A 27930-nucleotide genomic window follows, 5' to 3' on the forward strand; every position below is an offset into this window, starting at 1 on the left:
AGTGGTTACTACTCTGCATTGTGGCCGCAGGAAACCTGTTTAAAATCCGTGTCACGGCACCTCTGGATTCCCCTACATTTTAAGAAGATTCTAAATCAATTCTCTCTGCTGGTTCAACTATTTTCAACCGTGGCACACATGAAGCAGCAGAGGGAAATCGGAGATTGTAGGTTTGACTCCTGGCTAGCTCGTTAGCTGTTTTGCCTGTAAAAGGTTGGTTTTCGCCAACACTGTTTGACAGAGTTTCCAGTACTAGACAGTCCAGCTGAGTGAGAGAACCCAGTGCTGTGATCGAATAGTGATTGGTACTCTGCCTTGTGGCCACAGGAACCCTGTTTCAAATCCATGTCACGGCACTTCTGGATTCCCTGACATTTTGAGAAGATTCTAACTCATACCTCTCTGCTGGTTCAACTATTTTCAACCGTGGCACACATGAACCAGCAGAGGGAAGTAGGAAATTCTAGGTTCGACTCCTGACTAGCTTGTAAGCTGTTTTGCCTGTAGAAGCTTGGCTTTGGCTAGCACTGTTGGACAGACATTCCATTACTAGACAGTCCAGTTGACTGAGGCAACCCAGCGCCGTGATCGTATAGTGGTTAGTACTCTGCGTTGTGGCCGCAGGAACCCTGGTTCGAATCCGGGTCACGGCAACTCTGAACTCCCTCATGTTTTGGGAAGATTCCCAATGATTTCCCTGTGCTTGTTCATCTCTTTTCAACAGCGGCACACACGAACCCTAGTCAGCAGCTTAGGGCTAGTGGCGCAATGGATAACGCGCCTGACTACGGATCAGGAGATTCTAGGTTCGACTCCTGGCTAGCTCGTCGACTGTTTTGCCTGTAGTAGCTTGGCTTTCGCCAACACTGTTTGACAGTTTCCAGGTCTCGACAGTCCAGCTCCTGACGACAGATCACGAGCTTCTAGTCTTGACTCCTGGCGAGCATGTCAGCTGTTTTGCCTGTACTCGCTTGGCTTTGGCTAACACTGTTGGACAGACGTTCCAGTACTAGACAGTCCAGTTGACTGAAAGAACCCAGTGCTGTGATCGTATCGTGGTTATTATTCTGTGTATTGTCACGGCACCTCTGAATTCCCCTACCTTTTGAGAAGACTCGGACTTCCTTCTGCTCGGTCAACTCATTTTAAGTGTGGCACACATGAAGTCAAATCTTGAGAATAGGGCTAGTGGTGAAATGGATGAAGCTCCTGACGCCAGATCACGAGCTTCTAGGTTTGACTCCTGGCTAGCTTGTCAGTTGTTTTCGGCTGGAGCAGCCTGGCCTTGGCTAACACTGTTGGACAGACATTCTGGTACAACACAGTCCAGTTGACTGAGGGATACCAGTTCCGTGATCGTATAGTGTTTACTACTCTGCATTGTGGCCGCAGGAAACCTGTTTCAAATCCGTGTCACGGCACCTCTGGATTCACCTACATTTTAAGAAGATTCTAAATCAATTCCCTCTGCTGGTTCAACTATTTTCAACCGTGGCACACATGAACCAGCAGAGGGAAATCGGAGATTGTAGGTTGACTCCTGGCTAGCTCGTTAGCTGTTTTGCCTGTCAAAGCTTGGTTTTCGCCAACACTGTTTGACAGTTTCCAGGTCTCGACAGTCCAGCTCCTGACGACAGATCACGAGCTTCTAGTCTTGACTCCTGGCGAGCATGTCAGCTGTTTTGCCTGTACTCGCTTGGCTTTGGCTAACACTGTTGGACAGACGTTCCAGTACTAGACAGTCCAGTTGACTGAAAGAACCCAGTGCTGTGATCGTATCGTGGTTATTATTCTGTGTATTGTCACGGCACCTCTGAATTCCCCTACCTTTTGAGAAGACTCGGACTTCCTTCTGCTCGGTCAACTCATTTTAAGTGTGGCACACATGAAGTCAAATCTTGAGAACAGGGCTAGTGGTGAAATGGATGAAGCTCCTGACGCCAGATCACGAGCTTCTAGGTTTGACTCCTGGCTAGCTTGTCAGTTGTTTTCGGCTGGAGCAGCCTGGCCTTGGCTAACACTGTTGGACAGACATTCTGGTACAAGACAGTCCAGTTGACTGAGGGATACCAGTTCCGTGATCGTATAGTGTTTACTACTCTGCATTGTGGCCGCAGGAAACCTGTTTCAAATCCGTGTCACGGCACCTCTGGATTCACCTACATTTTAAGAAGATTCTAAATCAATTCCCTCTGCTGGTTCAACTATTTTCAACCGTGGCACACATGAACCAGCAGAGGGAAATCGGAGATTGTAGGTTGACTCCTGGCTAGCTCGTTAGCTGTTTTGCCTGTCAAAGCTTGGTTTTCGCCAACACTGTTTGACAGAGTTTCCAGTACTAAACAGTCCAGCTGAGTGAGAGAACCCAGTGCTGTGATCGAATAGTGATTGGTACTCTGCCTTTTGGCCGCAGGAACCCTGTTTCAAATCCGGGTCACGTCACTTCTGGATTCCCTGACATTTTGAGACGATGGTAACTCATATCCCTCTGCTGGTTCAACTATTTTCAACCGTGGCACACATGAACCAGCAGAGGGAAGTAGGAGATTCTAGGTTCGACTCCTGGCTAGCTTGTAAGCTGTTTTGCCTGTAGAAGCTTGGCTTTGGCTATCACTGTTGAACAGACATTCCATTACTAGACAGTCCAGTTGACTAAGGAAAGCCAGCGCCGTGATCGTATAGTGGTTAGTACTCTGCGTTGTGGCCGCAGGAACCCCGGTTCGAATCTGGGTCACGGCAACTCTGAATTCCCTTACCTTTTGTGAAGATTCCCAATGATTTTCCTGTGCTTGTTCAGCTCTTTTCAACAGCGGCACACACGAACCCTAGTCTGCAGCCTAGGGCGAGTGGCGCAATGGGTAAAGCGCCTGACTACGGATCAGGAGATTCTAGGTTCGCCTCCTGACTGTTTTGCCTGTAGTAGCTTGGCTTTCGCCAACACTGTTTGACAGAGCTTCCAGGTCTCGACAGTCCAGTTGAACCAAGCGCTGTGATCTTATAGTGGTCAGTATTCTGCGTTGTGACCGTAGGAACTCCGGCTCACGGCACCTCTGAATTCCCCTAGCTTTTGAGAAGATTCTAACTGACTAAATGTTCACCTCATTTTAAGTGTGGCACACATTAACTCAAAGCTTGAGATTAGGGCTAGTGGTGCAATGGATGAAGCTCCTGACGACAGATCACGAGCTTCTAGTCCTGACTCCTGGCTAGCATGTCAGCTGTTCTGCCTGTACTCGCTTGGCTTTGGCTAACACTGTTGGACAGACATTCCAGTACTAGACAGTCCAGTTGACTCAGAGAACCCAGTGCTGTGATCGTATCGTGGTTATTATTCTGTGTATTGTCACGGCACCTCTGAATTCCCCTACCTTTTGAGAAGATTCGGACTTCCCTCTGCTTGTTCAACTCATTTTAAGTGTGGCACACATGAAGTCAAAACTTGAGATTAGGGCTAGTGGTGAAATGGATGAAGCTCCTGAGGACAGATGACGAGCTTCTAGGTTTGACTCCTGGCTAGCTTGTCAGTTGTTTTCGGCTGTAGCAGCCTGGCTTTGGCTAACACTGTTGGACAGACATTCTGGTACAAGACAGTCCAGTTGACTGAGGGATACCAGTGCCGTGATCATATAGTGGTTACTACTCTGCATTGTGGCCGCAGGAAACCTGTTTAAAATCCGTGTCACGGCACCTCTGGATTCCCCTACATTTTAAGAAGATTCTAAATCAATTCTCTCTGCTGGTTCAACTATTTTCAACCGTGGCACACATGAAGCAGCAGAGGGAAATCGGAGATTGTAGGTTTGACTCCTGGCTAGCTCGTTAGCTGTTTTGCCTGTAAAAGGTTGGTTTTCGCCAACACTGTTTGACAGAGTTTCCAGTACTAGACAGTCCAGCTGAGTGAGAGAACCCAGTGCTGTGATCGAATAGTGATTGGTACTCTGCCTTGTGGCCACAGGAACCCTGTTTCAAATCCATGTCACGGCACTTCTGGATTCCCTGACATTTTGAGAAGATTCTAACTCATACCTCTCTGCTGGTTCAACTATTTTCAACCGTGGCACACATGAACCAGCAGAGGGAAGTAGGAAATTCTAGGTTCGACTCCTGACTAGCTTGTAAGCTGTTTTGCCTGTAGAAGCTTGGCTTTGGCTAGCACTGTTGGACAGACATTCCATTACTAGACAGTCCAGTTGACTCAGGAAACCCAGTCCCGTGATCGTATAGTGGTTAGTGCTCTGCGTTGTGGCCGCAGGAAACCAGGTTCGAATCTGAGTCACGGCAACTCTGATTTACTCTTAAATTTTGGGAAGATTCCCAATGACTTCCGCGTGCTTGTTCAGCTATTTTCAACAGCGGCACACACGAACCCTAGTCTGCAGCTTAGGGCTAGTGGCGCAATGGATAACGTGCCTGACTACAGATCAGGAGATTCTAGGTTCGACTCCTGGCTAGTTCGTCGACTGTTTTGCCTCTAGTAGCTTGGCTTTAGCCAACACTGTTTGACAGAGTTTCCAGGTCTGGACAGTCCAGTTGAACCAAGCGCTGTGATGCTATAGTGGTTAGTATTCTGCGTTGTGCCCGTAGGAACTCCGGCTCACGGCACCTCTGAATTCCCCTAGCTTTTGAGAAGATTCTAACGGACTAAATGTTCACCTCATTTTAAGTGTGGCACACATTAACTCAAAGCTTGAGATTAGGGCTAGTGGTGCAATGGATGAAGCTCCTGACGACAGATCACGAGCTTCTAGTCCTGACTCCTGGCTAGCATGTCAGCTGTTTTGCCTGTACTCGCTTGGCTTTGGCTAACACTGTTGGACAGACGTTCCAGTACTAGACAGTCCAGTTGACTGAGACAACCCAGTGCCGTGATCGTTTCGTGGTTAGTACTCTGCGTTGTGGCCGCAGGAACCCCGGTTCGAATCCGGGTCACGGCAACTCTGAATTCCCTTACCTTTTGGGAAGATTCCCAACTATTTCCCTGTGCTTGTTCAGCTCTTTTCAACACACACACAGGAATTTGGCTTTCGCCAACACTGTTTGACAGAGTTTCCAGGTCTCGACAGTCCAGTTGAACCCAGCGCTGTGATCCTATAGTGGTTAGTATTCTGCGTTGTGACCCTAGGAACTCCGGCTCACGGCACCTCTGAATTCCCCTAGCTTTTGAGAAGATTCTAACTGACTAAATGTTCACCTCATTTTAAGTGTGGCACACATTAACTCAAAACTTGAGATTAGGGCTAGTGGTGCAATGGATGAAGCTCCTGACGAAAGATCACGCGCTTCTACGTTTGACTCCTGGCTAGCATGTCAGCTGTTTTACCTGTACTCGCTTGCTTTGGCTAACACTGTTGGACAGACATTCCAGTACTAGACAGTCCAGTTGACTGAGAGAACCCAGTGCTGTGATCGTATCGTGGTTAGTATTCTGTGTATTGTCACAGCACCTCTGAATTCCCCTACCTTTTGAGAAGATTCGGACTTCCCTCTGCTTGTTCAACTCATTTTAAGTGTGGCACACATGAAGTCAAAACTTGAGATTAGGGCTAGTGGTGAAATGGATGAAGCTCCTGAGGACAGATGACGAGCTTCTAGGTTTGACTCCTGGCTAGCTTGTCAGTTGTTTTCGGCTGTAGCAGCCTGGCTTTGGCTAACACTGTTGGACAGACATTCTGGTACAAGACAGTCCAGTTGACTGAGGGATACCAGTGCCGTGATCATATTGTGGTTACTACTCTGCATTGTGGCCGCAGGAAACCTGTTTAAAATCCGTGTCACGGCACCTCTGGATTCCCCTACATTTTAAGAAGATTCTAAATCAATTCTCTCTGCTGGTTCAACTATTTTCAACCGTGGCACACATGAACCAGCAGAGGGAAATCGGAGATTGTAGGTTTGACTCCTGGCTAGCTCGTTAGCTGTTTTGCCTGTAAAAGCTTGGTTTTCGCCAACACTGTTTGACAGAGTTTCCAGTACTAGACAGTCCAGCTGAGTGAGAGAACCCAGTGCTGTGATCGAATAGTGATTGGTACTCTGCCTTGTGGCCACAGGAACCCTGTTTCAAATCCATGTCACGGCACTTCTGGATTCCCTGACATTTTGAGAAGATTCTAACTCATACCTCTCTGCTGGTTCAACTATTTTCAACCGTGGCACACATGAACCAGCAGAGGGAAGTAGGAAATTCTAGGTTCGACTCCTGACTAGCTTGTAAGCTGTTTTGCCTGTAGAGGCTTGGCTTTGGCTAGCACTGTTGGACAGACATTCCATTACTTGACAGTTCAATTGACTGAGGAAACCCAGTGCTGTGATCGTATCGTGGTTAGTACTCTGTGTTGTGGTCGCAGGAACCCCGGTTCGAATCTGGGTCACGGCAACTCTGATTTCCCTGAACTTTTGGGAAAATTCTCAATGACTTCCCCGTGCTTGTTCAGCTCTTTTCAACAGCGGCACACACGAACCCTAGTCTGCAGCTTAGGGCTAGTGGCGCAATGGATAACGCGCCTGACTACGGATCAGGAGATTCTAGGTTCGACTCCTGGCTAGCTTGTCGACCGTTTTGCCTGTAGTAGCTTAGCTTTCGCCAACACTGTTTGACAGAGTTTCCAGGTCTCGACAGTCCAGTTGAACCCAGCGCTGTGATCCTATAGTGGTTAGTATTCTGCGTTGTGACCGTAGGAACTCTGGCTCACGGTACCTCTGAATTCCCCTAGCTTTTGAGAAGATTCTAACTGACTAAATGTTGACCTAATTTTAAGTGTTGCACACATTAACTCAAAGCTTGAGATTAGGGCTAGTGGTGCAATGGATGAAGCTCCTGACGACAGATCACGAGCTTCTAGTCTTGACTCCTGGCTAGCATGTCAGCTGTTTTGCCTGTATTCGCTTGGCTTTGGCTAACACTGTTGGACAGACGTTCCAGTACTAGACAGTCCAGTTGACTGAGACAACCCAGTGCTGTGATCGTATAGTGGTTAGTACTCTGTGTTGTGGCCGCAGGAACCCCGGTTCGAATCCGGGTCACGGCAACTCTGAATTCCCTTACCTTTTGGGAAGATTCCCAATGATTTCCCTGTGCTTGTTCACCTCTTTTCAACACACACACAGTAGCTTGGCTTTCGCCAACACTGTTTGACAGAGTTTCCAGGTCTCGACAGTCCAGTTGAACCCAGCGCTGTGATCCTATAGTGGTTAGTATTCTGCGTTGTGACCGTAGGAACTCTGGCTCACGGTACCTCTGAATTCCCCTTGCTTTTGAGAAGATTCTAACTGACTAAATGTTGACCTAATTTTAATTGTGGCACACATTAACTCAAAGCTTGAGATTAGGGCTAGTGGTGCAATGGATGAAGCTCCTGACGACAGATCACGAGCTTCTAGTCTTGACTCCTGGCTAGCATGTCAGCTGTTTTGCCTGTATTCGCTTGGCTTTGGCTAACACTGTTGGACAGACGTTCCAGTACTAGACAGTCCAGTTAACTGAGACAACCCTGTGCCGTGATCGTATAGTGGTTAGTACTCTGCGTTGTGGCTGCAGGAACCCCGGTTCGAATCCGGGTCACGGCAACTCTGAATTCCCTTACCTTTTGGGAAGATTCCCAATGATTTCCCTGTGTTTGTTCAGCTCTTTTCAACACACACACAGTAGCTTGGCTTTCGCCAACACTGTTTGACAGAGTTTCCAGGTCTCGACAGTCCAGTTGAACCCAGCGCTGTGATCCTATAGTGGTCAGTATTCTGCGTTGTGACCGTAGGAACTCCGGCTCACGGCACCTCTGAATTCCCCTAGCTTTTGAGAAGATTCTAACTGACTAAATGTTCACCTCATTTTAAGTGTGGCACACATTAACTCAAAATTTGAGATTAGGGCTAGTGGTGCAATGGAAGAAGCTCCTGACGACAGATCACGAGCTTCTAGTCTTGACTCCTGGCTAGCATGTCAGCTGTTTTGCCTGTATTCGCTTGGCTTTGGCTAACACTGTTGGACAGACGTTCCAGTACTAGACAGTCCAGTTGACTGAGAGAACCCAGTGCTGTGATCGTATCGTGGTTAGTATTCTGTGTATTGTCACTGCACCTCTGAATTCCCCTAGCTTTTGAGAAGATTCTAACTGACTAAATGTTCACCTCATTTTAAGTGTGGCACACATTAACTCAAAACTTGAGATTAGGGCTAGTGGTGCAATGGATGAAGCTCCTGACGAAAGATCACGCGCTTCTACGTTTGACTCCTGGCTAGCATGTCAGCTGTTTTACCTGTACTCGCTTGGCTTTGGCTAACACTGTTGGACAGACATTCCAGTACTAGACAGTCCAGTTGACTGAGAGAACCCAGTGCTGTGATCGTATCGTGGTTAGTATTCTGTGTATTGTCACGGCACCTCTGAATTCCCCTACCTTTTGAGAAGATTCGGACTTCCCTCTGCTTGTTCAACTCATTTTAAGTGTGGCACACATGAAGTCAAAACTTGAGATTAGGGCTAGTGGTAAAATGGATGACGCTCCAGAGGACAGATGACGAGCTTCTACGTTTGACTCCTGACTAGCTTGTCAGTTGTTTTCGGCTCTAGCAGCCTGGCTTTGGCTAACACTGTTGGACAGACATTCCATTACTAGACAGTCCAGTTGACTGAGGGATACCAGTGCCGTGATCATATAGCGGTTACTACTCTGCATTGTGGCCGCAGGAAACCTGTTTAAAATCCGTGTCACGGCACCTCTGGATTCTCCTACATTTTAAGAAGATTCTAAATCAATTCCCTCTGCTGGTTCAACTATTTTCAACCGTGGCACACATGAACCAGCAGAGGGAAATCGGAGATTGTAGGTTTGACTCCTGGCTAGCTCGTTAGCTGTTTTGCCTGTAAAAGGTTGGTTTTCGCCAACACTGTTTGACAGAGTTTCCAGTACTAGACAGTCCAGCTGAGTGAGAGAACCCAGTGCTGTGAATGAATAGTGATTGGTACTCTGCCTTTTGGCCGCAGGAACCCTGTTTCAAATCCGTGTCACGGCACTTCTGGATTCCCTGACATTTTGAGAAGATTCTAACTCATATCCCTCTGCTGGTTCAACTATTTTCAACCGTGGCACACATGAACCAGCAGAGGGAAGTAGGAAATTCTAGGTTCGACTCCTGACTAGCTTGTAAGCTGTTTTGCCTGTAGAAGCTTGGCTTTGGCTATCACTGTTGGACAGACATTCCATTACTAGACAGTCCAGTTGAGTGAGGAAACCCAGTGCCGGGATCGTATAGTGGTTAGTACTCTGCGTTGTGGCCGCAGGAACCCAGGTTCAAATAATGGTCACGGCAACTCTGATTTCCCTTACCTTTTGGGAAGATTCCCAATGACTTCCCCGTGCTTGTTCAGCTCTTTTCAACAGCGGCACACACGAACCTTAGTCTGCAGCTTAGGGCTAGTGGCCGCACCTTGCGCCGATTGGCCTGCCCACGTATACCTAACGTATCCTAAAGTAATCCTAACATATCATAACGTTTCCTAATGCATGTCCGATATATCCGAATGTTTTTCATAACTAAAGCTAACACTTCCGCGGGGGAAAGGCATAAGTGCCAATCGAGAGAGCGGATGGAGCGAGCGGGTCGACGTAGCACAGCCAATCACGAGTAAATGCGAAGATGACCGGCGAGTGTGTCATAGTCAGCGCAGCCAGTCACGAGCGAGTGCTGAAGAATAGCGCCAAGCAAGTCCAAGTCTGCGCAGCCAATCACGAGCGTGGCCCCATTGGAGAAGAGCAGCATACTTTCACCGTTGTCGAAGCACTTTACCTGGAGACACTTTTTGTGTTTTTTCTTCATTGTCCTCCAACGACATCCCCGACGTAAAACGCAGAAAGTCAATAAACAAGTAAGCAAATTTGCCAATATTTTTGCTTGTGCTTTGCATGAAATGTACAGGTTTTCAAACATATTAGCAATCCTGGCTCAAACATCATCGTTAGCCGTGGATAGACGTCCAATCCATTTTGACTGATAGTGGGGTGGGGAGGCAAGTAAAAATAATTAGCGCCGTCAATGGCACTGAAGCAGTCATTTAAGCCTGCGCATTTACAGCCACTCCTCTCACTCGAAATAAATTGGACGTCTACCTAGTCAATTGCAGCAAATGGGTTAAATAACGTTTTCTTTGACCTTTTGTTTTCTTTATGAACCCTGCTGCTTTGAATATTAAATTTTTTCATCTCTTTCACCATTGGCCCACTTTCAAGTGCAGCTGATTTTGAGAAGCTCCAGATACATAAGCACAAACTGGTAAACACACAGCAACTAACACTATGGTTATGTAGCTTGAAGGTAGGACATGTGTAAAATGTAAACTTAGGAGCATGTTCTTTTTCCGTCCTTCCTTTAAAGTAAAAACTTAAACTAAAAATATTATTATTATTATTAAGTACAAACCCGCTTTTGAGTAAATTGTCGAATCCCTGTTTATAATGTTGGACTGATCAATTGATTAATCTTCATGAATTGCATTTATATTAAGATTATTAATGCATCAATATTATTTCTTTATGGTCAGCGTTTTTTATATTTCTGTTTTGTCTGCAGGAATGACAAAGACTGGAAAGCCAGATTCCTATTGGGCAGGAATAATGTCCCTTTATTCCAAAGGAAAACATCGGTTTTCCACAGGCCAAAGGCCAGGAAGCAAGAGATGGAGGGCTGTCCTGCAACGGATCGAATTATGTCCCTTGACACCTGCTTTTAACCAGGCTGCAAAAAAAATTAATATATTTGGGAGACCAATAGCATGTAATTGTGGATATCATCTTGAGGTAAGCCTGTACAGAAAAATGCAGTCACGTTGTTGGTTGTGCGCTTGTTGTACACCAATGTTAATATTATCCTTGCTATTATTTCTGTAGTGTCAGTCTGAAGTTAAAATGTCTCCACAGTCAGGGCAAACCCCCATGGCCTCACCAAACCAGGATGCTGAGACCAGTTCAGCTGCGCAGACACAAGCCGTCCAAACTGATGGCGATCAACAAAGATCATCTGTGCAGACAGGGCTCAAATACATGGCCTCTTCCCAGGTGCCATGTATAGTTAATTCCCAGCCCATAGCGACAGAATCGGCTAAAAAGCTGGATATATTAACATGCGGCCTGTGTGACAAGACTAGAGTTTACTCTTCATCTGTCAGACTATCATGTCAAGGAGAGTTGTGAGCAGTGCGGTGTTCAAGTGTGGGCGGCACTAGGACTGGCTGAACACATTGAAACCTTTCACACAGTTTTAAGTGATGCACCATGTCCAGCGCCACTGGCATCTCTTGCCCCACAGGCAGCTCAAGCACAGCCTGCGTCTTCAGCACCTCAAGCACTTCAAGCACAGTCTGCATCTTCAGCACCACAGGCAGCTCAAGCACAGCCTGCATCTTCAGCACCACGAGCACCTCAAGCACAGCCTGCATCTTCAGCACCACGGGCACCTCAAGCACAGCCTGCGTCTTCAGCACCACAAGCACCTCAAGCACAGCCTGCATCTTCAGCACCACGGGCACCTCAAGCACAGCCTGCGTCTTCAGCACCACAAGCACCTCAAGCACAGCCTGCGTCTTCAGCACCTGGGAGAACATCTATTGTACTGCAGCCTCCTCGTGTTGATTGGGTACACTTTCTTCCCGAGCAGTTCCGCAGAGTAATTAAACCTGGTGACCTAGAGTGGATTGCACAGTGTCTTTATGATCGAACGGGCCAGTACAAGCAAGACTTCTCAGCTAATTGGTTCCATCCTCCAGCTCCCCCAAAACCAACCACATTACCTCCAGATCCACAGAGTTACTTCCGACAAAGAATGTTCCTATGGGCTCCCATGAGAATGTGGGGCATCCCGCTAAGGTGCCCGAGCTGTAAAGGCATGATGCAGCACTCTGGCATCTATACAAGGGTAAGGGAAGTAATTGATGTGGATACCCGGTACTATCTGGTGGGAGGTGACTACCCCCGCTGCAGAAATGCCAAATGTAAAACCCCTCTATGTCCATGGAGCCCTGAGATTCTTGAACAACTGCATGCTTCCCATAGAAACAAATTCCCAGCAGTACTCACAGCTCACCATGCTCTGGACAAGAAATGCATGACCTTGTTGAAGCCAAGAAATGTGGGAAACAGCTCCAGCTATCTCCACCAGGCACTACAGGAGCTTCACAGCGAGGACTGGGCACCGCGTGCAACTGACTATCTTGCTGACTGTGAACTTCACAGGAAATCGGTGCTTACTCAGTCCTCAGCTTTTTATGCTGACCCACCACCCTTTTGCCCACTGCCACTAGCCCAGTGGTTTGAGACTGCCCATGCAGTTGAGATTCAGAGCCATGAAAGGGAGATGAGGGCTATGATTACGTCCACATATGGTCGCATCCTGAAGCTGGACTCAACCAAGAGGGTATGAATTGAGGCTATATAAATATAAGTTTACAATTATACGATATATTATGATCTCGTTGACTTACACTGTACTTAAGACATGCATGGGCACAATGTCTGAGGATCATGACGATGATGAGGTGAGTGCAAATTGCTTGTTTTTTTTCTTTAAAATAAATTACAATTCAGTTTAATTTACCGTTCTTTTATCTTGCAGTTCTCTGATAACATATGTGTTGTGGACAGCAATTGTAAGGTAACTATAGCATATCATTAAAATCCTAGATATATTTGGTTTGCTTTGCACCAGCTGTTTTTTTTTCTTTAACATTAAACAAGTTTTTTTTTTCTTTTTAAATTTCAGGTGGTTTGCCCAATCTGCACGAAAGAATTCCCAGAAGACGAGATTACAGTCCATGCGAGCGTATGTGGAGAGAGGTAATCGGCTTTGTCCGGCTGGTTGTATAATTACCATTCCCATAGACTAAGGTCCGTATATACGTAGTCTAAATGACCTTAAGAACGTCTGTATACTAGAGCTGGGAATCTTTGGGCACCTAACGATTCGATTACGATTCAGAGGCTCCGATTCGATTATAAAACGATTATTGATGCGCCCCCCTCTTTTTTTTTTTTTTTTTTATGTTTTGTACATTAGTTCCAAAATTGTTCAAAAATACTCTCAGGCTAAACCAAACTACTATTATAGTATCAAGTTAACATATAGCAGTAAAAAAATATACAAGAATAACAGTAAATAAAAAAACTCCAGTCCCCATTCTGTTTCAGCAGCTTTAAACTACATTCAATTAATTCAATGTTGTGACTCAACCGTTAAAGTTGTTAAAATTGCTCCCGTTATTCCATAATTTCCCTTTTGTCTACTTTCGATATGTGAAAGTTTGAAAACTATTTTAAAGATAGATTCAAGTCAATATTTTACCGATTTAGGAGTATTTTAGATAAAAAGTTAATTAGGTTCGCTTGGAAGGTTACTGACGCCTGCATTTAGCTTTTTGTAGATGTGCTGCTAACGCTACCGAATCATTATTGCATCTAGTCCTATATAAATGATATCTACTGTAACATTATGTGGATGTACTTTGTAGCAGCTTTCGGCAGCAGTCAGGTATGTTGTTGTGTTTTTTTATCTCGTGGCATGAGTTGAGCTAGAGCCGTGAGTTGAGCATTGGCATTACCCGAGGGGCCGGGTAATGAGAAGCATGATGTTTAGTTACTCTCGCTTTGTTCCTCATTGCGTCCCGAAGACCGCGCGGCGCGTTGAGTGTGTTGTACTTCCGCTTTACTTCGCATATTTCGATAATCGGAATTTGGATGTTTGGGAATCGTTGTCGAATCTTCCACGGCTGAATCGCGAATAATCTAAGAATCGGAAATTTTGCACACCTCTACTGTATACTGTATGTACAGTGTCCAGTGTTTGAGACTGTTTCATGTGCAGGTTCGAATGCACGCTGTCTTCAGAGAAATGTCCAAGTACAAGTGCTCAACCTCAAGAGTCCAAACCAAAAAGGTAAGATGTATTAAGATGTCCTTTGCATGTGTTTATTTTTTGTAAACACGTTTTGTACCAACATTTACACTGTAAACATGTTTTCACCTGCACAAGAGCTAGCCATCACATACTTTCAAACTATTTTATTGTATACAAACTTTGTTGGAGTATTTGGAAGTGTAATAACATTTCCTCTCTTGTCCTCTTAAGTGAGGAGGATGTGCTGCTCCTTCTTGCACAACAAATTGACACCACAACAGAATTTAAACTGTGCGTGGACCGAGAAGACCTTCTGGACAGGGCTATTATCCAATGGAAAAGGAAGAAAGCTGCATCTCCTACCAGTGCTCTTAAGGTGGTCTATATAGGAGAGGCCGGTATTGATACAGGAGCACTCAGAAAAGAGTTTCTGACTGGTAGGTTGGTCATGTAAACAACAAAGATAACCAATTGATCATCAAAATCCATGTGACGCTCTTTTGCTTAAGAAATGATTTCAGGTATTGAAAATAGATTTTTCGAAGGAGCTGAGAACCAGGGAAAAAATCCCAAATACTCTGTAACTGATCTTGATAATGAGAATTTCAGGTTGGTAGCACTTCTTACCAATTGGTGTGTGTGTTTTATTTTTTTTTTGTAAGACTTTTTCTACCTTCCACACAGAACTATTGGTGAAATAATGGCAGTCAGTCTTGCTCAAGGTGGCCCACCTCCTGCTTTTTTGAATGAGTGGTGCTACAACTTCCTCTGCCTGGGAGAGATTGATTTTCACTCTTTGTCTAAGGATGATGTGGCTGATTCAGAGTCCTGTGTACTCATCAGCAGGGTGAGTGCTCTTAGGCATTGTTCAATAATAAAAAAAATTCTAATATACATACCTATTGTATTATTTGCATCATCTCTACATCTACATTGCACATTTCAGGTCCAAGATTCCACAGATGTCCAGTCTCTAATGACTTATGCTGATGAAATTATCAACTGCGGCTACACCAGCCAGATCAAACTGGACAGCAGGGAGAGGATCATTCGGTAAGTGTTTTAAGACAGTACTAACGTCATTTAATTTTAATAAAATTACCTTCTTACATTTCTCATTGGGATATCTCTCTCTCTGTGTGTGTGTGTGTGTATATACAGTACTGTGCAAAAGGTTTAGGCAGGACAGCCTAATCCCACATTCCTGTCTTGCCTGATAAAAGGAGACATTTTAAAATAAAATATAACTTTGACCATGAATGCGGGGAAAGGCTTGGAGACCACTTGGTGTGTTACCCAATTGTGAGTGCATGCACTCAGACTGTGACTTTTCCGATACAGCATCTTGGCACATACACGGAATTCAGAAGAATTATGAGTGAAGCGTTGCGATATGGTGGTGGATTCCACAGAGTGTAACAGGTTTAGCTATACACGGAAAAAAAACCCACAGGTTTTAAAGTTTTGTTATACATTTATTTGTTAATTTCACAGTTCTCAGAAATTTTGAATTCTATTGGCTGGAAATGTCTGTCAAAAAGTTTACTATAAGCAGCTAATGTTTCTAATAATGTTCATGTTCTAATGTCAGACATCTTGTGTAAATACTGTATGTAAAAGTCACGACCATGTGAGTGAGAATGTTCCAGAGGATCAAGAGTTCTCCGAAGTTCCTCCATGACTTCCATCCATTGGGCATGCGATGTCAGGAACGACAACAGCTCCATTTGAGTCCTGTTGCAGTAGGGCACTTTCCCAGTCAATGTCTGGGTCTTGAATTTCCTACAAGATCCAGAAAGACAAATGACTAAAGACTGTTATAAAAATATTGCACTGTTTTTTGTATTTTGTTTAAAAAATCCTGTTTCATTAGTCTGTTTATACTTAATATAGAAATTAAAACTGGTTATTGAACTGTTGCCAATGATCTTGTTCCTCTCATTCACTGCAACTAACAAAGGCATTACGGTTTGTTGGTGAAAATTGTCTGTGCCATCTAAACAAATCATAACCAGGTCAGACATAACCATATACACTATCACCTTGCCATACTTATGTGAAATAATTTTAATGATGTACCTCAAGTCTTTTCCCTTCATCTAGATGTTGATGTCCGAGACACCACAGCTGTTCTGGAGTGAGACCTCCTTCTGTCCTTAAAGAATGGTTATTCCACCCTCTTACGAAGGTGTCAAGGGCCGCCTGGACAAAGATGTAGTGCACACCAAATAGGTGTACCACATCAGAAATGTCAAGCAGGCCATCTTCCTCCAAAGAGTGTAGCACATCATGGTACTTGCTGGTGACCGCAACCCAGACGTCACGCCAAAGTCGCTCAATTCTAGAAAGAAATTTTAATTGGTCAACTTCAATTTATACTGCAATTTATGCTTTTATTGACCAATAATACAGCAACAACTACAATAATTAGGCATTCAAAATCTGCAATATTTATTTTAAAAAAAACAAAAACCTCTGATTGTATACACTCTTTCCAGAGATAAAGCTTGCTCTTCCTGTTCCCCTTGTAGAAAACATGTAGTATGCAATGTCCACATTTTCAACACCTTGATCCCCTCTGACCCTAAAATGAAAACATATTTTAACGACAATACATTTAATGATCCAACAAGGGTTGCATTAACTTAAGACATCAAATGAGGGTTATTTTTGCTAGTAAATGATTTTTTAAAAATATGACATCTAAAACAACCATTTATCTATGTGTTTTGGCAGAATACCTGGATGGTAAGCCATGAACCTGGGTTGATCTAATAAAGAATGCGAATGCTGTTGCTGCTTTGTTATTTGTTGCAGCATTCAAGTACATGATCTGCAATTTAAACACAAAACTGCATCTTTCAGCTGTTCCATCAGACTTATGGTTTACATCTTATAGTATTATATCATAAAACGATATACAAGTAGATCAGACATCTTTACACAAAGATGTACACTCAAACTAATTTGATCTGAAATACCTATACATACAGCTGCATGAATGATTAAACTTTGCAAGCAGGTGTTTGTTAATAGGGACCACATGCAACTTAAATTTGAAAGTAGCTACAAAAATATTTTTTTTTGTGTGCTTTCTGCAAAGCAATATGTAAGATATTTTTAAAGCATCTGTATTAGTTTGCTTAGATATTTAAGGCATTTGTTATTTGCTCACCTAAGATGCCTTGTACTTTATAATACAGATTTCTACTGGCAACTGCAATTTTTCTGTAAATAGCTTTGCTGCAAGCCTTACAAAGATGTTACTGTTCACCTAGAATGTTTGGTGTTAAACTTGGTGTTAAACTTATATAGCGCTTTTCCACCTTTCAAGGCGCTCAAAGCGCATTATTTTATATCTCAAAATAATGAGTAACAGACATATATCGTAACATTGACTTTTCATTAAATAATAATACGTCTGATATATTTATTCCACACAGTTAAATTGTCTTCTTAAAATTACACCCACACCTGTTCCCTCAAATATTCTAGAATCTATAAAAATGCAAATATTTCATTTCGGGTAAAAAAAAAAAAAAAAAAGGCAGTAGCCTACTGTTTCACATACATCATTCTGCACAGTTAAACTCAAGCATGTGTCTCGGGGAGCAAGGATAAATGAATTACCTTCCTTGAATAACCATCTACTCCACCAAAGACCACAATATTGTACCTGTTGAAGTAGGGAAAAAGACAATGTAACTACGACTGTTCTTATGATATGCCCCATACTTCAAACATTCAGTATGTAGCTATTTCCATTAACAGGCTATTTTACCTTATGAGTTTGTGATTTGTGTCGATGTGAACCAGAGAGAGAGGGCCTCAAACAGCATAACTTCTTCTCACAACACACCCTAGTTTTAAGAACCGTGAGAAGATCCCTGCTGCATCAACACGATGCATGGAGGCCATCATTCTCCACCACTGGATGCGGTGCCCCATTGAAACCAAATGGCCTTGAACCATTCGATAACCAGCATTTGGCATCTGACCTTTAATACCTGAAATAATGCCATCAAGCTCTGTGTCGGTCATTGTGCTGTATGATCCTTTTATAGATAAGCCAAATGACTGCATTCTTCTGTAAACAGTCCTACTCGAAACACCAAGGCATTTTGCAATGCAGGAGACCGGTAGATGTGTGTCCAGCAGACTTGTTATTTTTTCTCTCTCTATTACAATTTTTGGGTGACCAGGACCTGGACCAATTTCCAGTTGCTGTTCCACAATGGGTGCAGAGCTGACATTCGTTTCCCACTGAACAGCATGATGGAGGTTCTGTAGAGCTTCTGTAATTTCCGATAAACCGCCTATCTGTTCAGAGAATGATTCAAAAAGAATGAGGTGATGGCGAGTCAAGAACTCTAAATAATCCAAGTTAAGTGGTTGCTGGTTGATGGCAGACTGCAGTTTGGTAAGAAGTCCTTCCATCAACTGCTGTCTCAACAAGTTCTGTTGAACAGAAAGAACTCAGGTAATGAAGGAACATGATTATGCAGTCATATAGATATGCTGGTGGAAACAGTAAAAATGTCATCTGCACTCATCAGCCAAGTGTGGTAAGGTAATCACTGAAATAATTTGTTTTCAGTTCACAAGTGTGTCAAAGCATGACAGGACTACTTTGCCACATTTTTACTATTTACTTTGTCCACCTCTGTAACATCAGACATGACAAATGGAAGCTTGTAACGTTACACTTACAGTACCCCTTCTAGCATCATTGATGACTTGCAGCAAGTGCTTGAAAACCTTTTTCTTAGAGTTCAATAAATGCCAAACTATTCAGAGATGATTATGACTTAAGAGATGCATACCTACAAATCATATTTGACTGCAACACTAGAACATTTAAATCTTACATGAAGATAATCAAGACTGTTTTCTTTAATTTTGTTTATTTGTTTACTGGCAGAGAGAAATGTCCGACAACACTAAAGTACCTTCCTCAACCGTTATTTGTGGAAATAGAATGAATACTTGCCTAATCAAGATGTGAAACTATCTTGACATGAATTATTAGTTACTACTTGACATTACATTAACTAGAGGTAGCTAACGGCTAGTTTGCAACAATGGTTAAAAACTAACGTAAAAACAACTTTACAAATGTTTATAACACAGTTTGTTTAAAAAAAAAAAAAAAAAAAGGGAAGCACAAAGTAACGTTACTTACATGTGGCGGTTGTTGTTGTCGTTGCTGTTCGCCTGACGTTATTTCCCTTAACGGTTCCCAAAACAGAAAGGATTAAGTCTTCGTCAGTCACAGCAGGATGCTACCGTCTTAAAATATGAGGAAACCTAGATAAGGCAGGTCTAATATTACATCACTAAAGTACACGAGACAGTAATTAGGATAATAAATAGTGTCGTACGTTGTTTCAACGAAGTCGCCGTTCTCCCGTTGAAGTCAGTCACCTTTGCTTTTTCCGGGCGATTGCAACAAGTGATCTAATTGGAGGGCCAGTATACTTCCACCAGCTCTCTGATTGGTTGGCTTCGTGACACGTTGGTAACGCGTTTGCTCAACTCAGCGCGCAGAGAAAAAAAACGGCGAGCACTGGAATCGAGATACGGAGCGAGAGCAGGACGGGGGAACGTATGGAGATAGAATAGTGCCAAAAGAAGTGAGGTTGTAAAATGAAAATTATACCTGTAAAATGACCAATTTTAACTAAAAAACACTTGTATTTCCAAATTTTGCGTTGTGTAATGAAGGGGAAACGATATCGTCATCGCACACACCATATAACTGTTTGCATTAGTCTAACACATATATAGTCTAACACATACATATGGTACAGGTTTTCGTAGGCACCGTCTAACTGTTTGCATTAGGCTAACACACGTAATATAATTAATCAGGAAATGTGTATCATTTTCATATTTACGGTAGGACTACACTACTAATATAAAATAAATAGCACACCATAGTTTAAGGAGAAGAAATAAAGATACACAATGCCGTCTTATCACAAGAGTGACGCACATACTCGGGGAATCTGCTCTCAGCAAACTCCAAGGACAAAGCGCTTTGTCCTAAAACAAGCACCACCAGCCCGGACAGCAAAGTTGATAGCGGGCGTCCCAATCCGCGCACGAACCTAAACCGCCCAAAACCGGCCACAGCGGGGGCGGCCCCAAAGCAACGCCCAGAAACGCCTTCGACGAGACCCGCGTCAGCAAAGACTTCAAAAAGACTGGACACTGAGATAAGACGGATTTTCTTCTGCTCGGAAACATGTAGCCTTGTTTTGGATCCAGAATTGTCCCTCCGTCGTCTGTTTTTGCCTTGTCTTTGACCATTGTCGACGAATAAATTGTCAACCTGTTTTCGGCGAGTGTTCTTCAAGCTTTTGAAACATGGAGTCAGTGTGCAAAGGGTTAACACAGGAACGCGCGGAGTTTAGCTTCCTCCTGGCCTGGCTCCGCTCGGGGACGTCGAGTGGCGGAGCACATTTCCGTTCTGTTGCCGGCCTCCCCGTGCGGTTTGGGCTGGGAGGACTAAATTCCTTCAGTTGGTGACCCTGACGTGATGGTTTGACGACGTGATAGGCCCAGACGACGGAGGGGATGGACGAACGGCTGCGGAAGAGTCAACTGGAGCCCTTTTAGGTGCACCGCTAAAAGCCGAAAAGGTAAAAAGACGTTTTGTCATAATTTAAGGCGGGTGAAAGTTGGCTTGAAGCGACCTTCGACCATTTTGTGTTTTGTCTAACTGTGATTTGTGCATTCGGTTGAAGGAATAAGGGGAAACAAGTGTAGTGTAACATCAGTCTTCATTAGTCTTAGCACTAGAGGGGTAGATTCAGAAAGAGTGCAACATATACGCCATGCGTCGCGTAGTTTAGGCTGGGCGAAGAAAAAAAAAAAAAAAAAAAAAAAGAAAAAACAGGACAAGCTTAGGTTATTAGGAAGCGGTGTCCCCGGAGCCTCATTAAATTGCGAGAAACTTAACAACACAAAAGAGGTTGTGAGCCGCTGCCTGCGCCTGTCGCGCGCACTTGCGCGCGCACGTCTATGTGCGCTCGCAACCGCGCGACCCTCTCCATTCCTTTCCTACATACTAAAATACTATAATTATATCACAAATACTAAATAAAATGCTAAAATAAATATAGAAGAGGATCCTGCTAAAATAAAAAATAAAAGAACAATAATTTAGAAAATACTAAAAAAAAAAAAAAAAAAAAAAACACTCTAAGACTAAAAACTAAAAAACCATTAGCCAGTTACTGGCTACTCATTCCTAAATATTAAATAAAAGAACAATAATTTAGAAAATACTTAAACACCAATCTTCCGTGAACACCAGACCCCCACCCCTTTATCAACTTCACCCTCCCCACTCGCGCTTCCCAACCACAGGTTGGGACACAGCGTTTCCCTCCCGCTCAGGCTGGTTGGCTCCTAGACAACAGGTTGTTGTTTCCCGATTTGATGTGGTGGGACATACGTAATATATACATGCGCATGTATGCATATACATACAAAGATATGTGTATGGGATAGATATGGGCATGTATATTTGAGTATAGAGTAGATGCGACGACCCACTTTTTAAGTTAGATGAGGGGTCTGTTACGCGCAATATGTGTATGCATTTATATGTATATTTAGAGGTATACATATAAATTTGGATAGACATATACTTGTCCTGAAGGTTGTGGTGGTTTGGCTGGCGGGCAGCGTCAGGCCGGGCCAAAGCCACCGGGACTGGAACGTAGCGGTTCCGCACCTCAGGGCTGACGAGTCGGAGGTTTGAGAGCTGGGTTGTGGAGGCCCTAGGAAGTGGTCCCCCCTTAAAAAAGAATAAAGGTATTAAGCCCGCTGTTGGAAGTGACGCCCAACAGCAAAGAGGGCCTCGCTGCTTGCGGTAAGCAGAACAATAAACATGGCCATGAACACATTCGCCCAGCGGAGATTTAGGTCAGGGACCCGTGACAAATGGCTATATGAATGCGCTAAGGAGGGCTGTGAGGGTACAGGGAAGAAATTAGACGAGTTGTTGTGTCGTGTAGTCTCTTGTTAAAGTAAGTGGACGTTTTGTTTTGCTTAGTGTTGTTCGAAATGAAGCCGAAAAAATAGGAAGCGCCCCTGTTAACGTTCTGGGAGACAGCCGTTGGCATGGCGCCTGGAGTTGGGCTATCTGATTAGAAAAGAACACTGTGTTCAAAATAAGGAGGGCGGGCCGTCGGTGGCCCCTATTTGCAACATGGGGTCCTCGACGGCATCCGCTGGGTTGTTTGCCAAAATTGATTATAAGGGGAGGCTAGAATTGAAGCTGGGAATTTTCCAGTCCTTGTTTAACATTTTAAGATAAAATTGAGAGCCAAAAAAGGGACAATATGTAAAAAATTATAAAAAATCAGTAGATCTGATTAGAAAAGGAACACAGTGTTCAAAATGAGGTGCGCGGGCCGATGGGCGGGAGGCCCCTCTTGCTCTTGTTCAGGCCAAGCAGAGCAAGGAGGGCTGAAGTCCCTGGATGTTTGGTAAAGTTATAGATTTAAAAAAAAAAAAAAAAAAAAAAAAAAAAAAAAGCTTTTTCTAACAAGAAGATTTTTACTCACAAAAGAATGTAGAGAAACAAAAGAATATTAAAGTGATGCGTTCAACCACGAACTTACAATTATTAGAATAACAAACATGCAAACCGAACCAGCAAAGAACACCTTAAAATTAGTAACGGGGAATTGATATCATGGCTCGCTTCTAGTATGACGAATAGTTTGAAATGTAATTTTTAGGGGATTCAAGCATGATGAATATGGGGAAAGTGTCACTTTTGGATCACATGTTGATAGAATTGGCTGTCGTGAATTCAGCTGGGATCCAAAGAACAACAGGATAACTTTATTGATTTTAGTTTTGATATAAGAAGACAATTAAAATTGAACTAATTTTTGCTGTTATGAAAATAGAGTAGGAAATAAGTGGCCAACTTTGTCGAGACAGGCCATGACCAAAGTTAATTGACAAATTATCAAATAGGGGGCCACAATAAAACATGTAACAATGCAATATAAGAATTGTAAATATTTGAGCTAATTGACATTCATAACACCCCTTAAAGTAACTAGAACATCTTTGAGAAAAAAAAAAAAAAAAGCAAATGGTTCTTTCATAACACTTATCACGATTCCAAATTTACATCGGAGATAACGTTCCCAGAATGAGATAAATAGTAAGTCTTATTAGTTTTTATTTTTATCTTAACTTGGATATTTTCTTTTCATTGTTGACACTTGAAGGAAATAATTTCATTTAGTATATTTTCTTTTCCTTTTGCACTTTCGTAAAACTGATTTTGGAGTTATTTTGTAGTTCCGTTTAATTTGGAGTCTATAGAAGCTAATTTAAGTTTGAGATGCCTTGCCTAAAGGGTTAAAGTTTAGGAAAGAGCAAAGTTTTAAAGTGGGTCATCTCAAGCTCAAGTCTCTGGTTGTTTTGGTAAAACAATAGATAAGACAGTCCTTCCCTAGCCACTATTGACTCCCGGAAGAATGCGGAGGGAGAATCTCCTATATGTGTTAATTTTGATATACGGGACAATGTAAAAGTGGATTTAGGTTTTTAAAAAGACTTGAAAATGCCAGATTTCACTAAAATATAATCTTTTGGGTCACCTGCGGATAGAATTGGGCTATCCTTGCAAAAAAGAAATCAAGAAATGAATAAAATAAAATAGAAAAGGGGAATAAGACATTTTCACCAATTTCATGATCTGGGATGAAAAGACAAGACCAATGTAGGTAAATTTTGTGCTTTGAAATTATAGGGGAAATTAGCAACCAATTTTTTAAGAGAAAGACCACAGTAGGAATCGAATTAACAAATTACATAAGAGGGGAGGAATTAAATTTGAGAACGTAAACAAACACGGGCATCGTGCCAAATGCAATTTATTATGCTGGGGAAGTTGCTTATGTTAAAAGTTAAGAATAATACTCGAACGATACAACGATAATGAGACAGAATCTAGAGATGAGTTAATTTAATTTCAGAATACCTTTCCAAGTCTACTGCCTATAAATACAATTTCCCCAGTATAAGACAATTTTTATGTTTTCATTTTGGATTTTTGTTCTTGATCTTTTGATGAATTACTCTCATGTGATATTTTTCCATTCCTTTGGACACCTTTATGGAACAGATTTTTATTTTTAAGGACTTGAATAATATTTAAAAAAAACAAACAAAAAAGGAGGAGTGGAGAAAGTGTTGTTTAGTTCCATGTCTGTGCTAACTGTATTTTTCATATTTTTTTAGAATTTTTTCTAAAAATTCTATTCATCTATTTCTATTCTTTTCCATTTTTTATAAAAAGTCAAACTGGTTGACTTGCATTTATTCTATTGATCCTATTCACTGGTTTGTTATTTTGCAATTATTTTCGGGGGACCTAATTGTTTCACAAAAGGGGAGAAAGATACATATTTTGAATGACATAAGGAACAAAGGAAAAGGCATCACTTTCCAAGACATAAATATTTTAATTATTGCTGAGTGGCTTTGTTTGGGATCTGAATTGGACATGAGGGGTTTGTAAACTGGAAATAATAAGACATATAAATGTTTTTGTGTTGATTGTTGCAATGGGAACCATTGAACAGTTTAAACGTGTAGTAGACAACCACACACCGTAGAAATGAATGTACAACTCCCATCCTTTGACAAAATGATTCCTTGTGACTAGGGTTGTTGACGATCAATATTATTAAGCTTATTGGTAAAAAAAAAAAAAAAAAAAAAAAAAAAAAAAGGAGTTAGAATCTCAAATGATGGCATTTAGACCACCATAGGGGATAGTTTTTGATTTGGTCTAGATAATTGGGGTATCACACAAGCTGATGTAACTTGGGAATGATAACATGTACTGGGTATTCATAATGCACTTTGAGTAGTAGCTATGAGTGATATAGCCATGCTTACAATTGCAATTGTGGGCATGGCTAGAGGGGGTTAAGTGGGCCAAGATAACACCAACATTATTACTGAAAGTTAATATGGATGCGGACAACTGTAAATTTTTATTGACCTGTACAGTCTGTTCAACTCTAAACATACAGTTCTTAGGCCCAACAAACAGTAAATTATTATAAACATAATACTATTCATAATCTCACTTAGCTTTAATAGCACGACATATTTTAGGAGCACGCAGAGGCCATTACAACGATCTAAAGTTTTCCCTGACCACATTGTTTCCCAAAAGATTTCAAGGTTTAAGGATAATAATCTGCCACATCACATGTTGGAGTTTTGAGACTGGTGCGGTTGGGACGTTTCAGGTGGTAAGGTTACAAATAGGCCCAGTTATGATAAGTAAGTATGACAAATTGTCTATTCTTAAGTTTATCCTTATTTCTGTTTATCGATCCCCTGAAACACCAGATGTGTATGTTGACAGGATGGGAGGACATTCGCCCTGAACGCTAGCAGGGCTGGGACTAGGTGTGACAAGCGGAGCCATCGCACCGGCACACGGACCACCGGTTGCGCGGGTGGGAGAAGGGATCGCCAATGGTTGGAGGATCAAAGGTTTGATTCCAGACCCCACCTATTCCCTCAGGGCTGTGACCGCGGTACCGCACGAGCCGTGAGCTGGTGGCTGTGTGAGAACAGGTGCTCACAAAATAATGGTTCATCGCCAAGGGACAGCCGTCACGACTGTCCCCACGGTTTTATACTCACCCCAGCTGACGATGCTGTGTTTCGTCGGGGTGAGTGTTTTCCGGTCTTTTTGAATTTGAGAAAGTATTTAAATGTTAGAGAGATTACCGTGCCTCAGACGTCTCGACAAGCATTAGGAAAAAAACTAAAACATGTGAGTACGTGGCATATTTTAAGTACACCACATAGTCCCAGATGTATTTGATTAAGATTCTTTACTTTTATTATTTTATTTTCACTTTCTAATGATTAACTTTCCTGTAGGTACCGCATTATATTTTAGACACCTTAAGCTCATTGTTTGTGTTCTACACAAAGGCAAAGTCGTTCTATGCTTTAATTAGGGAGTGTTTTAAAATATGTTGGAGGCTCTGTATTCCTTTGAGTTGAACAGATTACAGCTACACTAGGATCCACTAGGGTGGGGGGCAACCATGACGGATCCGGACTGGGAGAAAATAAACAAATTCCCATACGACCCATGTCCTAGGAAGCGACAATTGATTATGGAAATAAATAGGTTTAGCGTCATGGTCCCTGTCGCTATAGTGCTCTCGTTTATTTGTTCTTTGTAATATTATTTTTCGCTAAAAGGTTTGGATTTTATTTCCTTTTTTCCCTTTTATTGATTTCACATGCGGATGTTGCTGTTAGAAATGTGGTGTGGAAAGGTGCCCCTGGCGTTGTTGATAAGTGGTGGGAATACACATTGTTTATGTAGTGGGGTTTATTTTTTCCGTCACATTTTTTCGATCTTTTGCAGTCACATTTGGGTTTTGTAATTCCTCGACACATGTCATATCACTGGATTGTTTTACATCTCCACAATCACCATAGATTCATTTTCGTTCTTGGGATTTTTGTTCAAAGACTACTATTTTTTCGTTAGGTTCTAAATCATAGTACTCGGTAGATTTGTGCCATTTTTAAGTCCCAGTTTTATTCTTTAGCCTTTAGCCATATTTGTCATTTGGGGTGGAGAATATAACTTTTATTATTTTTATATACTTTTGATTAGGATATTTATTCATTTTTTGGTCAATGGGGCGGAATAAAGTTTTTCTTTAATTGGGGTGGAATAAAGTTTGCCTACAGGCGTCTGTGTCCATCATTTTCAACAACTGGTAAGGGGTGAAGACGTTTATTTCGAGTTTCGAGTTCATGGTGTCCAAGTTTTTCTGTATGGCAACATTCCGCTTTTGTACAGTACCGCTTTTTCACCATTCTCTAGTCAATGGGGGAATGTTTTTGCTGTGTTATGTTTTTAGATGTAGTAGTTTGCCAGTGCTGTTCTTTTTCTTCATTTAAAAGCTGTTCTGAGATGTTTGACACACTGTTGCATTCCTTTTTCTTCAGGGCTGCGCACTGTTCCCTCTTACTACAGGTGGTGGTTGACCCTAACGTTACGGAAGTGAAAAGAGGGGCACTTAAATTTTCATTTACTGGACCAAAATTTAACTCAGTACGGTTCTCACTTTTCCTGATTTAAAGGTTGTTATTCAATGGACCAAATTTAGCTTAGTGTGTCTCTCATTTTTCTTAACTAAAGATTAACTTTATTTTTATTTATTTTAATTTAATTTAATTTAATTTAACTGAATGTATATCTCATTTTTCCTGGCGACAGGAATAACTTGATGGGTAGCCCGTCTATTTGATCATGAAAAATCGGTCTCAATGCACCTGTACAAAGAGGGCACTGTGAGCTGATGCCTATAGCCACGGGACCGAAGACAACCAAGGATTAACCCTTTGAGGCGGTATCATATTGTTTTAAAGAGTACTTAACAGGAGTCCTGAGGGGGACAAATTTCGCACATCCCTGTTTAAACTGTTCATCAATTGCTACATTTCTTCCACCACTTGACAAAGCTAAGTTCTAAGGCCACATCCATGTTTTTTCGATCCCCTGTCGGGGCTCGAGAGGGGGAATGAAGGGGAAACGATATCGTCATCGCACACACCATATAACTGTTTGCATTAGTCTAACACATATATAGTCTAACACATACATATGGTACAGGTTTTCGTAGGCACCGTCTAACTGTTTGCATTAGGCTAACACACGTAATATAATTAATCAGGAAATGTGTATCATTTTCATATTTACGGTAGGACTACACTACTAATATAAAATAAATAGCACACCATAGTTTAAGGAGAAGAAATAAAGATACACAATGCCGTCTTATCACAAGAGTGACGCACATACTCGGGGAATCTGCTCTCAGCAAACTCCAAGGACAAAGCGCTTTGTCCTAAAACAAGCACCACCAGCCCGGACAGCAAAGTTGATAGCGGGCGTCCCAATCCGCGCACGAACCTAAACCGCCCAAAACCGGCCACAGCGGGGGCGGCCCCAAAGCAAC

At 42.5% G+C, this 27930-nt stretch overlaps 6 non-coding genes across 6 annotated transcripts; all 6 read left to right on the top strand.

Annotated features, from left to right (window-relative positions):
- The first annotated feature begins 581 nt into the window (after positions 1-581).
- Positions 582-653, top strand: trnah-gug (transfer RNA histidin (anticodon GUG)). The gene has a single exon. It is a non-coding gene; the product is annotated as a tRNA-His (tRNA).
- Positions 654-754: 101 nt separating this feature from the next.
- Positions 755-827, top strand: trnar-acg (transfer RNA arginine (anticodon ACG)). The gene has a single exon. It is a non-coding gene; the product is annotated as a tRNA-Arg (tRNA).
- A 3556-nt stretch (positions 828-4383) lies between these two features.
- Positions 4384-4456, top strand: trnac-aca (transfer RNA cysteine (anticodon ACA)). Its single transcript has one exon. It is a non-coding gene; the product is annotated as a tRNA-Cys (tRNA).
- Positions 4457-6474: 2018 nt separating this feature from the next.
- Positions 6475-6547, top strand: trnar-acg (transfer RNA arginine (anticodon ACG)). Its single transcript has one exon. It is a non-coding gene; the product is annotated as a tRNA-Arg (tRNA).
- A 406-nt stretch (positions 6548-6953) lies between these two features.
- trnah-gug (transfer RNA histidin (anticodon GUG)) lies at positions 6954-7025 on the top strand. Its single transcript has one exon. It is a non-coding gene; the product is annotated as a tRNA-His (tRNA).
- A 466-nt stretch (positions 7026-7491) lies between these two features.
- Positions 7492-7563, top strand: trnah-gug (transfer RNA histidin (anticodon GUG)). The gene has a single exon. It is a non-coding gene; the product is annotated as a tRNA-His (tRNA).
- Positions 7564-27930: the final 20367 nt, after the last annotated feature.

The sequence above is a fragment of the Corythoichthys intestinalis genome, chromosome 19 (genome assembly GCF_030265065.1).
Source record: "Corythoichthys intestinalis isolate RoL2023-P3 chromosome 19, ASM3026506v1, whole genome shotgun sequence".
In the NCBI taxonomy this organism is placed as follows: domain Eukaryota; kingdom Metazoa; phylum Chordata; class Actinopteri; order Syngnathiformes; family Syngnathidae; genus Corythoichthys; species Corythoichthys intestinalis.